General features: G+C 35.6%; 1 protein-coding gene across 2 annotated transcripts in view; it reads left to right on the plus strand.

Moving 5' to 3' along the window:
- Window positions 1-3,023: 3,023 nt before the first annotated feature.
- GALNT13 (polypeptide N-acetylgalactosaminyltransferase 13) overlaps window positions 3,024-12,815 on the plus strand; it is a 503,024-nt gene continuing 493,232 nt past the window's right edge. For both annotated transcript variants that reach the window (XM_042948793.1, XM_042948794.1), the window contains exon 1: window positions 3,024-3,074. The gene's annotated coding sequence lies outside the window, so the exon portion shown is untranslated. The remainder of the gene's footprint in view (window positions 3,075-12,815) is intronic.

Raw genomic sequence — 12,815 nt, forward strand, 5'->3', positions numbered from 1 at the left:
ATAGGTTTTTCACATTTTTATAGTTTTAGTAGACATTCTGAAAGTGAGTTTTGTGTCACTTTTAGGACCTTTCCTTTCCTCTTTTCCTCACTATTTTTCTGGACTTCTTAGATCTCTGTAATACATATAGTTTGAGTTTGAAAGGTAACTCTGTTATAGATTGGTGTTTAATTTTCTATTTGCAGATAATTTGACATTTTTTATTATTGTCCAACTTCCAGTTATACTGAAGGCCTAGGATTTGTGTGTTTTTATTTGTTTTTGTTGGCTGTGTGTGTGTGTGTGTGTGTGTGTATTAAATATTTATTTATTTATTTTGAGAGGGGGAGACAGAGGGAAAACACATGAGCAGGGGAGGGGAAGAGAGACAGGGAGAGAAAATCCCAAGCAGACTGGGTGCTGTCAGTCCAGAACCCTACACAGGGCTTGATCCCATGATATGTGAGGCCATAACCTGAGCCAAAATTAGGAGTTGGACACCTAACCAACTGAGCACCCAGGCACCTTAGCTGTATATTTTTGCAGAATGTGTGAATAGTTTCAGATTTAGGTGGCTGGTATTACCACAACTACCCAGAATTTCAGGTCTGTGTTTTTTAAAACATTATACAAAACATATTGACATTTCAAGTTATTTGCAATATGTCATGATGTAACCAGAATTTATGGTTTGCAGATTTTAACCTTCAGTGGTCTGTATTCTCTTAATCTAGTTTATTTAGTTAAATTGAAGTTTTCTTTATTATTACAATTGTTTTATCAAATAGTACACCTGCCAGTCTACGAAGTAATTTTCTGGAAGATATGTTCATGGTAAATGTAATCCTTATTTTAGATTATTTCATTCCTTGATTTGTCCCAATCAGTTGGGTTTATAAATTTCTCCCTCAGCTTTAAAAATTATCAAACCTATATTTGAACAAATGGAAATTCAAGTCCATGAAACTTGAAAACGTGTATAGATTAAAACAAGATAATAAAAAAATAAAATAATAAAATAAAACAGGATAATCAATAATACCTGATTATAAGAATCCAATGAAATGTCATTATAACCAATTGCCTCTCGTAATGAAATAAGCTTTTTGACTATAAATAAGGAAAGTTCCTCCTCTCCAGTTTCACAGCAAACAGGTCTTACTGTACTTGGTACATAGGGATCAGGAACAAAATACTTTAGTGCTAGCACATGGCAGGGTAGAAGGCAGCTTGCAAAAGTAGGAAAGAGGAGAGTGTAGAAAGTGTGCACATCCAAGAGGGGCAGCCATTTCTCTGTTCTTGGAGGCTGTGAGCCCAGCCTTACAAAATCTTTGCTCTTTCAAAGAGGGTAGGAATGTGGGTTCTTATGAGAAATCTCCTACTTTAAATAAATAAATAAATAAATAAATAAATAAATAAATAAATAAATAAATAAATAAAAAATGGTTTTAAAACCATGGCATGGGATACACAAAACATGTCAGTAAGCAAGCCCGATCTGGTTATTATGTTCCAGTTTGCACCCTCTATTCTGGATATGTTGTAGGGACTAGCAGGTGCTGTAATGAGAAGAGTCTGTGTTAGAAAAGCTTTTGCTGAGCCTAGGATCACCTCTAAGCTGTGTCAAATTAGGCAAATGGCATGCTTAGTGCTAACTTCAGTTCTCTTGCCTAGGAGGGTGAATATGCTAAAATCTGAAGAAATATAAGGTCTGGCAAATTGCTAGAACTTTATAATTCTTTTGAAATTATATGTGAACCTGGATTTGTATCTTCTGTTAAGCTCTAAGTTTTACACTTACAAAAATGAAATTATAAACATGCATAGCTTCTTAAAAGTGTCTTCATTCACTTTTGGCATTTAACTGTAAATTGCTAACTCTGTCTAGTCTCCTCTTGTTTGAGAAGCTTTGTGTTGAGTATTAGTAAACTCATTCCTTCTTGGGCCAGGTAGAGGTCCATGTCATCTTGTCTTCCATTCACTAGAGGAAGAAAAATGAGACTTTCAACTCTGAATGCCTCTTCTGCTTGTCAAACTGTTGATTTGATTACACTTGGTTTTGGTGAACTCAAAAAGTACACGTCCCTCATTAGTAAGCTCATATTTCTGTTCAGTACTGTAAACCAAATCTCTGTGGGCAGAGATTCTGCTGGTCACTGAGAATGCCACTAACGATGCTTGCTACTTAAGAGGATTTTTATTTCTACCCTCCATAGTGTGTTTGATCTGCCTGAAATAACACATTGTACTTTAAAGGGTTACATATGTCATCAGGTTGTGTTTGGTTTTGTTTCCTTTTAGGTATTTCTTTTATAACACACTATACCCAGTAGAATAAAATCCATTGAAGTTGAAAATATTTTGAGGTTTGAAATTAATGTGCTTTTCCCAACACCTCTTCTCTAAAACAACTTAATTACTAGAATCTGATGAACTTTCCCCTTAGAAGTGAACTTCTGAGAAGAAAGAAATGGATGTTTGTGTATATTTGTAAGGTGTGCAAATGGCACGCATGCATTTTTCTCAGTGCGTGGTTTTCAATTAGAATCGAAATGCAATTACAAAGCGAATTGGTGCAATTCTCTGGATAAATCAAGCAAAATTCTTTTCTAACTCAGTGATCTTCATATATCAGACAAAAGTACATTTTAAAAAGCTTGAATTATTTTAATAAGCACCTCAAGTCTCCAACTTAAATTTACTTATATCATGCTTTTTAATTGCTTTTATGTTGTTCTGCCATGTTCTAGGGAAGCTGTGTTTGTCACATATATTCTTGAAGTCAATGTGCAGACTCTTCTTACCTCTTAAGAGTATTATCTTTGACTTAAATACGGGATATTTGCATACAGTTGGGAATATTTCTGTTCATCAGCCCATTATACTTTCCTAGGTGTATAAACTATATTTTGCAAAACCTTATTTCAGTATGTTTATGTATTGTCTAAGTTTCTGTTGGTCTGGATTAGCTTTTCTGTGACCTTGGCAAATCGCTTACTCATTTGGATTTTTTTCTCTTCACAGATGCATTTTGTAGGAGTATTTTGAAGATGAATGTTTGCAAATCATTTTGAAATTGCCAAACGCCACATACAGTAAGTAATATGTATTTTTATTTTTCCACTCAATTGCAGTCATGCTGAATGAATTTGGCAGTCATAAAAGAACACATTTCTATTTATGGTTCTTGATATTTGTGAATATTGAGGCAAAATGTATATAAAAGATAAAAAATTTGATGAGCTGTTTGCTAGTCTGAATTAAGTTGTATAAATTCAAGATTTCTGATGACAAATTTTACTATTGTTCTACTTATATAACTTGCACATGATATTTCTCACTTATATTTAAATGAGATGTTTTTCTCTTGATCATAAGTTGAGTAGAGTGTAGAAAGCAGGTGTTATTAACCAGTGCTGATACGGGAACTTTAAAAAAGAGTATTAAATTAAGTATTAAGATTGGCCCAGTATTAAGATTTACTGTGAATCAGGTAACTTGTGTGTGTTGCCTATAATTCTCCCTGAAATATTTTAAGATTATTATTTTTATCCTCATTTTATAAATAAACCTGAGACCTAAGAAGTTTTACTACCTTACTCAACATCTTTTCAAAGTGGTGAATCTGGGCTTTGAACCAAGACTTTTCAGAAAATATGGTCTCCAACTATTAATGTAGACAGTTAAATAACCTATCTAAGAGGCTGAATATTTAAGAGTTTAAACGTGTTCTGATAATTTATTTATATTTCTGTTTTCTTTAAGCATTATTCTGAAAATGTATTTTTTTCTGTATTGTCTATCATGTCATTGCTTTCTTGTCAAATGATGCTTTCCAATCTCCAGTCCAACTTGGAATGCTTTAAAATTTTTTTTAATGTTTATTTATTTTTGAGAGAGAGAGAGAAGGGGAGGGGCAGCGAGAGAGGGGGACACAGAATCTGAAGCAGGCTCCAGGCTCTGAGCTGTCAGCACAGAGCCCAACATGGGGCTCGAACCCATGAACCAGGAGATCACAACCTGAGCTGAAGTTGGGATGTTTTACCGACAGAGCCACCCACACACCCCAAGCTTGGACTGCCTTGAACTGGTGTGAAATAAATGAAAATGTAGGTCCTGAAAAAATCACCTAAGGTAATCTTTGATAAAAACAAACAAAAACAAAAACAAAAAACAGGTTTAGAATTAGTATTCTGAAGTTCTTCAAGAGTTTTCTCTCATTCATTAAAAAAAACAACCAAATAAAATTAAAGCCTATTATTATTTTCAGAGTTTGGAGGGACCACAGAATCAGACTCCTAGATTTTACATGCTTGTGTTCCTTGTTTGATGAAGTGAGATGTTTAGGAAGACAGTTCTAAAGGAGAATTTCCAAAAAATGTAGAAACAATAATGGTAGCATTGATGTTTTTATGCTGTCTCCCAATATAACAACTTTAAAAACGTAGTCTAGAGTATGTTTAGGAATTCAGACCACCTGGCTTTAAATACTGGATTTATCACTTATTAGCTGTATGACTGAACAAATTACTTAATGTCGGGGCACCTGGGTGGCATAGTCATTTGAGGGTCCGACTCTCAATTTTGGCTCAGGTCATGATCCCAGGTTTGTGGGATCGAACCCCATGTCTGGCTCTGCTCTCTCTCTCTCTCTCTCTCTCTCTCTCTCTCTCTCTCTCTGTCTCTCTCCCCCCCCCACCTCTCTCCCTTGCTTGCTCTTTCCCTCTCTCAAAAAAACATACTTAATGTTTCTTTAAAATGGTTGTAAGATTAGATGGAACTGGAGGGTATTATGCTAAGTAAAATAAGGCAGGCAGAGAAAGACAGATACCATATGTTTTCACTCATATGTGGATTCTTAGAAACTTAACAGAAGACCATGGGGGAGGGGAAGGGGGAAAAAAGTTACAGAGAGGGATGGAAGCAAACCATAAGAGACTGTTAAATACTGAGAATAAACTGAGGGTTGATGGGGGGTGGGATGACAGGGAAAGTGGGTGATGGGCATTGAGGAGGGCAGCTGTTGGGATGAGTACTGGGTGTTGTATGGAAAACAATTTGACAATAAATTACAGTTAATATAAAAAAATAAAATGGATGTAATATTAGGAACTACTTAATTTCTAGTGTGTTAACACGTGTAAAGTATAGCACAATTCCAGGTACAAAGTAATTTGATAATTCAATTTAAATATATTTGTTAATAAGCATCCTAACGTTACATAAAGTACACCACAAAAGTACTCAGTGAATACTGTTGATTGACATGTGCCAAAAGGAACTAAAGTTCAGCCTTCTTTATAAATGTAGACATCTTTTAACTTTTAGTGAAGAAACAAACCATTTAGGTAATCAGCATGTAAATATACAGTATATAAAATCAGCACACATATATATCCTATTGTGTGTTATTTGTATATCTAGGCTGAAATGTGTGTGCTTTTTGTAGAAAAGAAGAGGCAGTGTGAAGTGTTTCCAGAGTCTGAAATGCTTATTTTGAAAGAGACAGGACAAACTTACAGATATAAAATAAAGAAAATAGTTGAAATGATGGTCAGTTAACTTGAGGTCATAATCTCATCTGATGCTTTATGAAACAATTTATGGACATTGAAGCCATGTGGACAAGGAAACAAAATTTATTAAGTATTTACTCTATCCCATGTACTTTGCATTCAATATCTCATTTAATCTAAGCAATAATATGATGAAGTAGGTATGTTATTGTCCCCATTGTTTTGTTTGAGGAAAATGCACAATAGAAAGTTTCAATCTATCATTCATGGCAATGAAGCTTTGAGGCTGATCCAATTCTAAAGTCCTGTTTCTTTATACTTTTCACCTGAGTGTTAAGGACTGAAAATTTGTGGTTGATGTAACTTTCTTTTATTTGCATAAAAACACTGCTCCAAAACCTCAGATCATGCATAAGAATTCTTTAGTATATAAGTAGTTGATTATTGAATTTCAACTAAAATAAATGATAATTGCCTTTCATTTGTTACCCAGCTCAAGCTTATTCTGCTCCCACAGGACAGGCGGTAAGTCAAGAGGCAAGGGGTTGGGGCAAGGAAAGCGACTTTATTCAGAAAGACAGCAAACTGAGGAAATAGCAGACTACCATCCCAGAGAAGCATCTTCCCTCAGCATAGAATTTGAGCTGCTTGTACATTAGCAAAAGGGGATGGTGGAAAGGAGTTGGAGTCAAAAGGTGACTAATATCTGTAGAAATCCAAGAAAGGTCATGTAACTTCTTTGTCCTTGCTCAGTTCATCTTTGTACACAGAAATCTGGTCATGCCATTCCTGTAAGTCTTAATCATAGAATAATCATTTCTGTACTTCCTTATCTTCTGGGTGAAGTAGGTTTTGGGTAAAGAGTGGTTTCTGCAGATCTTAGCTGTAACGTGCCTACATACAGGGCTAAGCAGAATTACTAAACTATTCACCACAGCAGCAAAGGAAATAGCAGTATGAAATCAGACATGCTAAGTTTCTCGCTGTTACATATTGCTAATAGGACCACTTGGCAATCTGAAACAAATCGCCTTTAAAAAATGCTGCTTGTGTAAAGAAAACTTAAAAAGTGAAAAAGTTCCCTCTCTAAGGCAGAGACCATATCTTGTGCTTCTCCTCAGAATTTGAAATGCCTAACCACACTGTTTTCCTGCAGTTCTCCTGCCATTTCATGCAATGGAATGAAGAGTTTAGCTAGACTTAATTATCGCCCTCCCTATTTGTCCTCGTAAAGTGTGTCATCACTGAGGGACGTGCTTACGACACCACACTGACCACACTGACACTTTCCCTTTCCATCTCTTTGGTGATCTTCATCTTTTTCCATTGCAATCATCCACTGATTCCAGTCCTTTTACACATAACTTCTTGAAACAAACTGCCAGCAACATTTTACCTGAGGGATATTTTCGAACTTTCTGGTATTTAAAATATTATTGCCCTAAGAGAGAATAGGTCACTCTGTGTTCTCACACTACTGTTGGTTTTGAGAATAAAGGACTTACAGAATGCTTCTCCTTTCAATTTTCGTGTTTGGTCTCTGAAAAACAAAGCTAGTGATTACATTTAGTGATAATATTTCACTTCATTCAATAGATATTAATTGCATGCTCCGCTAATATGAGAAACACCATGCTGGTTTAGTACTGGAGCAGCAAGTAGGAGGGAAGGACAAAAATGACTCAAGAAAATTCTGTGTTCAATTCAAGGAAATAACACAGGCACAGGCATAAATGAAGGATGTGGTATTAGGATATGGTGTCAGGAGAGTGGCCTAAAGTAATCGAATTAATAAAGCCCTTTAAATAATTTGAGAAATAATAAAAAAAAAAACAAGTCCCTATATGTGAAAAAGAATAAAGCATTAGAGGAGATTTAAGAAAGGTTTAATTCTGAACAGCATTCGCTCAAGATTTCATCATGGAGGTTGCATTTGCACTAGATCTTGGTGCAGGTGGAAAATGTTCACAGAGAAGTCAAGGAAATGGCATAAAAGAGCTTAGAATTGAAGTGGCGTACTTGACATTAATTAGGCAGCAGGATAAGTTTCTTGTGTTGGTCTCAAAACAGATAACACTGGAAAATTAAGGCTGGGGCTAGGCTGTAGGAAATAGTGGTAAACACATTTACAACTTTGAATTTAATTGGTAGGCAATAGAAAAAAAAAAAAAGAATATTTTGGGAAGGCCAATCATGTGAACAAAAATTTCTATTTGAATACTAGCCTGGTGGTGTCTTCACAATGGATTCCAGTTGGAAGACTTGTAGATAAGAGAACAAATTTTAGGAAAATAGAGCAGTATAAGAATAAGAGTAGAGGGTAAGACCTGAGGTAGCAGCAGTGGGAATGGAGACAAGGACTAGATGGAGGTGAGGCTTTGAAGGAGATGGGGACAGGGAGTAATAATAACCAGAATCCCTTGTGTGGTATTTGCTGTGTAACAGACTCTGTTTTAAATAACTTATATTTGTCATTTAATTTTATATCAGACAACTCTGAGAGGTAGATACTGATGTCATCCCCATTTTGCACAAGAGAAAACTGAGGCAGAATTTAGCCAAGTAAATTGTTGTTGGTTAAATAGCTAGAAAATAGCCAAGGTGACACTTGAATGTGTTAAGTCAAGCTCTAGAATCTGTAACTGCACATCATTTCTGAAAAAAATAACTGAGATTTCCAGGTTGAATGAACTGGAAAATGACATTACCAATAGTCAGATAAATAGTTGTGTTTTTTTTGTTTGTTTATTTTGTTTTATTTTGTTTTGTTTTGTTTTGTTTTGTTTTGTTTTTTTCTTCAGGGTTTGCCCCTTCTTCAGTTAAGTCTTTGGGGTAGGGAGAAACATCTTCTGACTTTTAGGGAGAAGTATCCCTTATGGTTAGTGATGAATCTCTTAGATACATTCATTCCTATGCTGGGCAACAGGAACAGTGTAATTTATGATATTGCTCAATTATAAATTAGAATAGTAAATATGTCATCTTAATATGATTTGTCTTCCTTCCTTAGCAGAGCTTAAACTGAAACAAGGATAGAGTGCTAAATTAAAGATTAAATATCTTGGGTGCATGAAAGACCAATATTTTAGAGTTAGTTTACCATCATACTAAACAATAATTTTGACAAGGGAAAAAAACTAACACCCAACATAGAGAGTATCTCTCTTTTCCTATATTGGAGAAGTAGCATAATATGCTGCTTAAAAGCCTGGCCTCCAGAACCATACCATTGCATGGGTTCAGATCCCAGAATAAGGCGTCTTTAGCCATGTGACTTTTGTAATGTGAGATTTTAACTACGCGACTTTAGCTGTGTAACTTTTTGTGTGTCAAGTATGTAAGCTCTCTGGCCTCAGTTTTTTCACCTTTGAAATGTGATAGGAGAAGTAGTATGTTTTCTGAATAATTGTGAAAGTTAAATAAGGTAAAGCACCTACAGGGACCCTTGGGTAGCTCAGTTGGTTAAGTGTCTGGCTCTTGGTTTTGGCTCAGGTCATGATCTCATGGTTCATGGGTTCAAGCCCTGCATTGGGCTCTGTGATGGCAGCACAGAGATTGCTTGGGATTCTCTCTCTCTCTCTCTCTCTCTCTCTCTCTCTCTCCCTCTCTCTCCCCCCCCCCCCCCCCCCCCCCCCCGCCTCTGGCCATCTCCTACTAGTGCCATCACTGTGTCTCTCAAAATAAATAAATAAACTTAAAAAATTAAAAAAAAAAAAAGATAAAGCACTTACAGTGGTCCCTGACACATAGTAAATTCTCAATATATGTTACTTATGTTCATGGAACTCTATCTCATTTATCATAATTTTAAATTTATAAGATTTAATTCCAGAATTATTGACATTTTGCATGTGTTTACTGTGAATTTTTATGCATTATGAGCACAAAACAATGAACTTTACAAGCAAAGACCCATGTAACTTCATTGTGCAGATCAAGAAATAGAACATTTTCTGGAACACCCAGGGGGCTCAGTCAGTTAAGTGTCTGAATCTTGATTTCAACTCAGGTCATGATCTCACCATTTGTGAGATGGAGCCTCTTTTTCAGGCTGTGTACTGACAGCATGGAGCCTGCTTGGGATTCTCTCCCTCCCTCTCTCTCTGCCCCTCCCCTGCTTACAGATGTGTTCTCTCTCTCTCTCTCTCTCTCTCTCTCTCTCTCTCTCTCTCAAAATAAATAAATAAACTTACAAAAAAAGAAATAGAATATTTTCTGCATCTCAAAAATCTTGTTGTTTTGCCTCTAAACATTACTCCTCTTCCATCAATTCCATAAGGATAACTTTTTCATGACTTTCGCGATCACTTCCTTGCTTGTCCATTGTAGTTTTAACATTTTATCATGCATCCCTAAATACAAAATGTTAGTTTAGCTTGATTTTTTAAATTTATATATATAGGTCATACAACATGCATTCCTGAATTTATATATCTAAGTTTCGTCAATGTTTTTGTGTGATTCATTAATTTTCATTGCTAGGTAGTGTGCCATTGTAGAAAAGTACTACAGTATTTATCCATGTATTGTTGATGGACATTTGAGCTATTTCTGGGTTTGGGCAATTATGAATAGTGCTGCTATGAACATTCTTTTAAATATGTTTTGCTGTACATATCCATGCATTACTGTTAGTGATGAAATTGCTCAGTTATATTGAATACAACTTTTCAATTTTAGTAGATACTGTTAAACAGTTTTCCAAAGTAGTTACACTAATTACATTGTAGTCAGTAGTGTACGAGAGTTCCCTTTGTTTCATCTGTATCCATGCTTGGTACAGTCTTTTTAGTTATAGCCATTCTGATAAGAACAGAGTTTACATTTCCCTATTGTAAATGTGGTTTTGTTATGCGGTTTAATTGCCATATAGATATTATTGTCTGTAAATTGCCTGTTCAAGTGTCTTGCCTACTTTTCTAGTGTGTTGATTTTTTTATTGTTAATATGCAGAAGTTAATTGTATTTGAATTGATTCCCCTTTCAATTACATATTGCAAATACCTTTTCTTCTCTGTGACTTGCTTTTTCAATGTCTTTTTTCTTTTATTTAAAGTTAATTTATTTATTTTGGGGGGGGGCAGGGAGAGAGAGAGAGAGAGAGAGAGAGAGAAAGAGACAGAGAAAAGGAGGGAGGGAGAGAGGGAGGGAGAGAATCCCAAGCAGCCTCTGTGCTGACAGCTCTCATGAATTGTGAGATTACAACCTGAATTGAAATTAAGAGTTGGGTGCTTAACAGGTTGAGCCACCCAGATGCCCCAACTTTCTCAATTTCTTAATGGAGTTTTTGATGAGGAAAAGTTTCTAATTTTAATTATAATCATATTTTTGCCTCTTTACATTTAGATCATTTCCTTTAAATTTATTTTTGTGGCTGGTTTGAGGTAGAAGTCAAGTCCTATTTTCTCTTCCAGCTGGATATCCAGTTGTTACAGAATCATGCTGAAAATTCCTCTCTTTGCCCACTGCTCTCAAATGGCATCTTTATCATAAATTAAGTGCTGTATATGTCTGTGTTTTGGGGGCCTACTATTACTTTTATTTGGGCTATTAATTTCTTCTTTCTAATTAAGCCACTATTTTAACTAATGTCATTTTTAAATTATCTATTAAGACAAGTTCCCTCACTATGTTTTTATTCCAGGAATCTTGACCTTGCCTTATTTCATACAAATTTTAGAATTACTCTGTCAAGTTTGACACACAAAAAATAATTGTTGGGATTTTAGTTGGAATTGCATTCAATCTATTGTTAAGTATATTTTTAAAGAATTAGTGTGCTTAAAATATTGACTTTTTAAATCTGTGAACATAGTATATATGCTTCATTTATTTAGGTCTTTTTAATTTCTCTCAATCATATATGTCTTATACTTTGTAGTTAATTTGTCCTAGATGTTTTATGCAGTCAAATATTCTTATATATTGTCTAATTTTAAAACCTTATTTTCTTTTTGTTCCTTGAATAGAGTTTTTTTTTAAATATTGAGCTTGCCTGCAGCAGATCATAAACTCACTTATTAATTCTAATATTTTAAATAGGTTCTTTTGGATTTTCTATATAAAGAGCTATGTTTTCTCTGATCAAAGATAATATTATTTAATACTTTTCAAGCTTTACCCTTTTCTTTTTCATATTTTATTCAATTGGCTGCAATGTCCAGAGCAATGCTGAAAGAAGTGGGAAGAGTGGACATTCTGCTCTTATTCCCGAGTCAAAGGCAATACTGTCACCAATTTACTGTTAAAATGCTATTTACTGTACTAATTTTTGATAAATATCATACATTAGATAGATAAATTTATTTTTCTCTTGTTTTGCTGGGATTTTTAATCATAACTGGGTTTTGAATTTTATCAAATGCTTCCTATGTATCTATTGAGATTATCAGATTATTTAAAATTTTTTTAATGTTTATTTATTTTTGAGAGATAGAGAAACAGAGCATGAGCCAGGGAGGGGCAGAAAGAGAAAGAGATACAGAATCTGAAGTAGGCTCCAGGCTCCAAGAGCTGTCAGCACAGAGCCCCACATGGGGCTCTAACCCACAGACTGGAAGATCATGACCTGAGCCGAAGTCGGATGCTCAACCGACTGAGCCACCCAGGCACACAATTTTTCTGTTTTTACTTTGTTAATCTGATGATTTATATTGATTGGTTGTTTTTTCACAGATGTCATGTTCCAGAAGCAGAGCTGCTGCTTTCTTGGGCTTACTGTGGGACCTAGAGTGCCAGAGGATATTTTGTTTGTTCTCTACCCTTCCCTCTTTTAGAATGTCTCCCATGCTTCCATAGCAAAGTTCTTGTTGCACCCTTGTACTCCCAAGTGGCAGAGCGCTATTGCTTGTTACCAAGAATAGTGCTCCTGGTGGGTGCAGGAGGGTCCTGGGTTCCTTTCCTCCAGTCTTAACCTTAGACATGCCTTGCGCATCTGGAACTTGGGAGAATGGCTCTTTCCGCATTCCTGCCCATTCCTCCTATGGTGCCCGCCCAAACTTTTACTTGTCTCTGTGGGGTTCTTTGGTGGAAGAGGTTCCTGTTCTTCCCCCAGTGGTAGCAGATCTCTGCTTTGTGTCCTAAAAGACTAAGTTTTGCTTTGCATTAGAGAAGGGTCTGGGGAATCAGAAAATATTTTGTGTTTTTGTGACACCAAAGTGCTTTTTCTGGTCTCCTGCCTTGACCTCAGTCTTTCTGCTAAGCAGCTGGTAGAAGTCTGAAAAAAAAAAATGCTTACACATGAATGCATATTCCTTTGTGTCTGGGTGATCCCAGGGTGTCTATATTGTTTTGGTGACCCATTCTGGCCTTCAAGTATTT

The sequence above is a fragment of the Panthera leo genome, chromosome C1 (genome assembly GCF_018350215.1).
Source record: "Panthera leo isolate Ple1 chromosome C1, P.leo_Ple1_pat1.1, whole genome shotgun sequence".
Taxonomy (NCBI): domain Eukaryota; kingdom Metazoa; phylum Chordata; class Mammalia; order Carnivora; family Felidae; genus Panthera; species Panthera leo.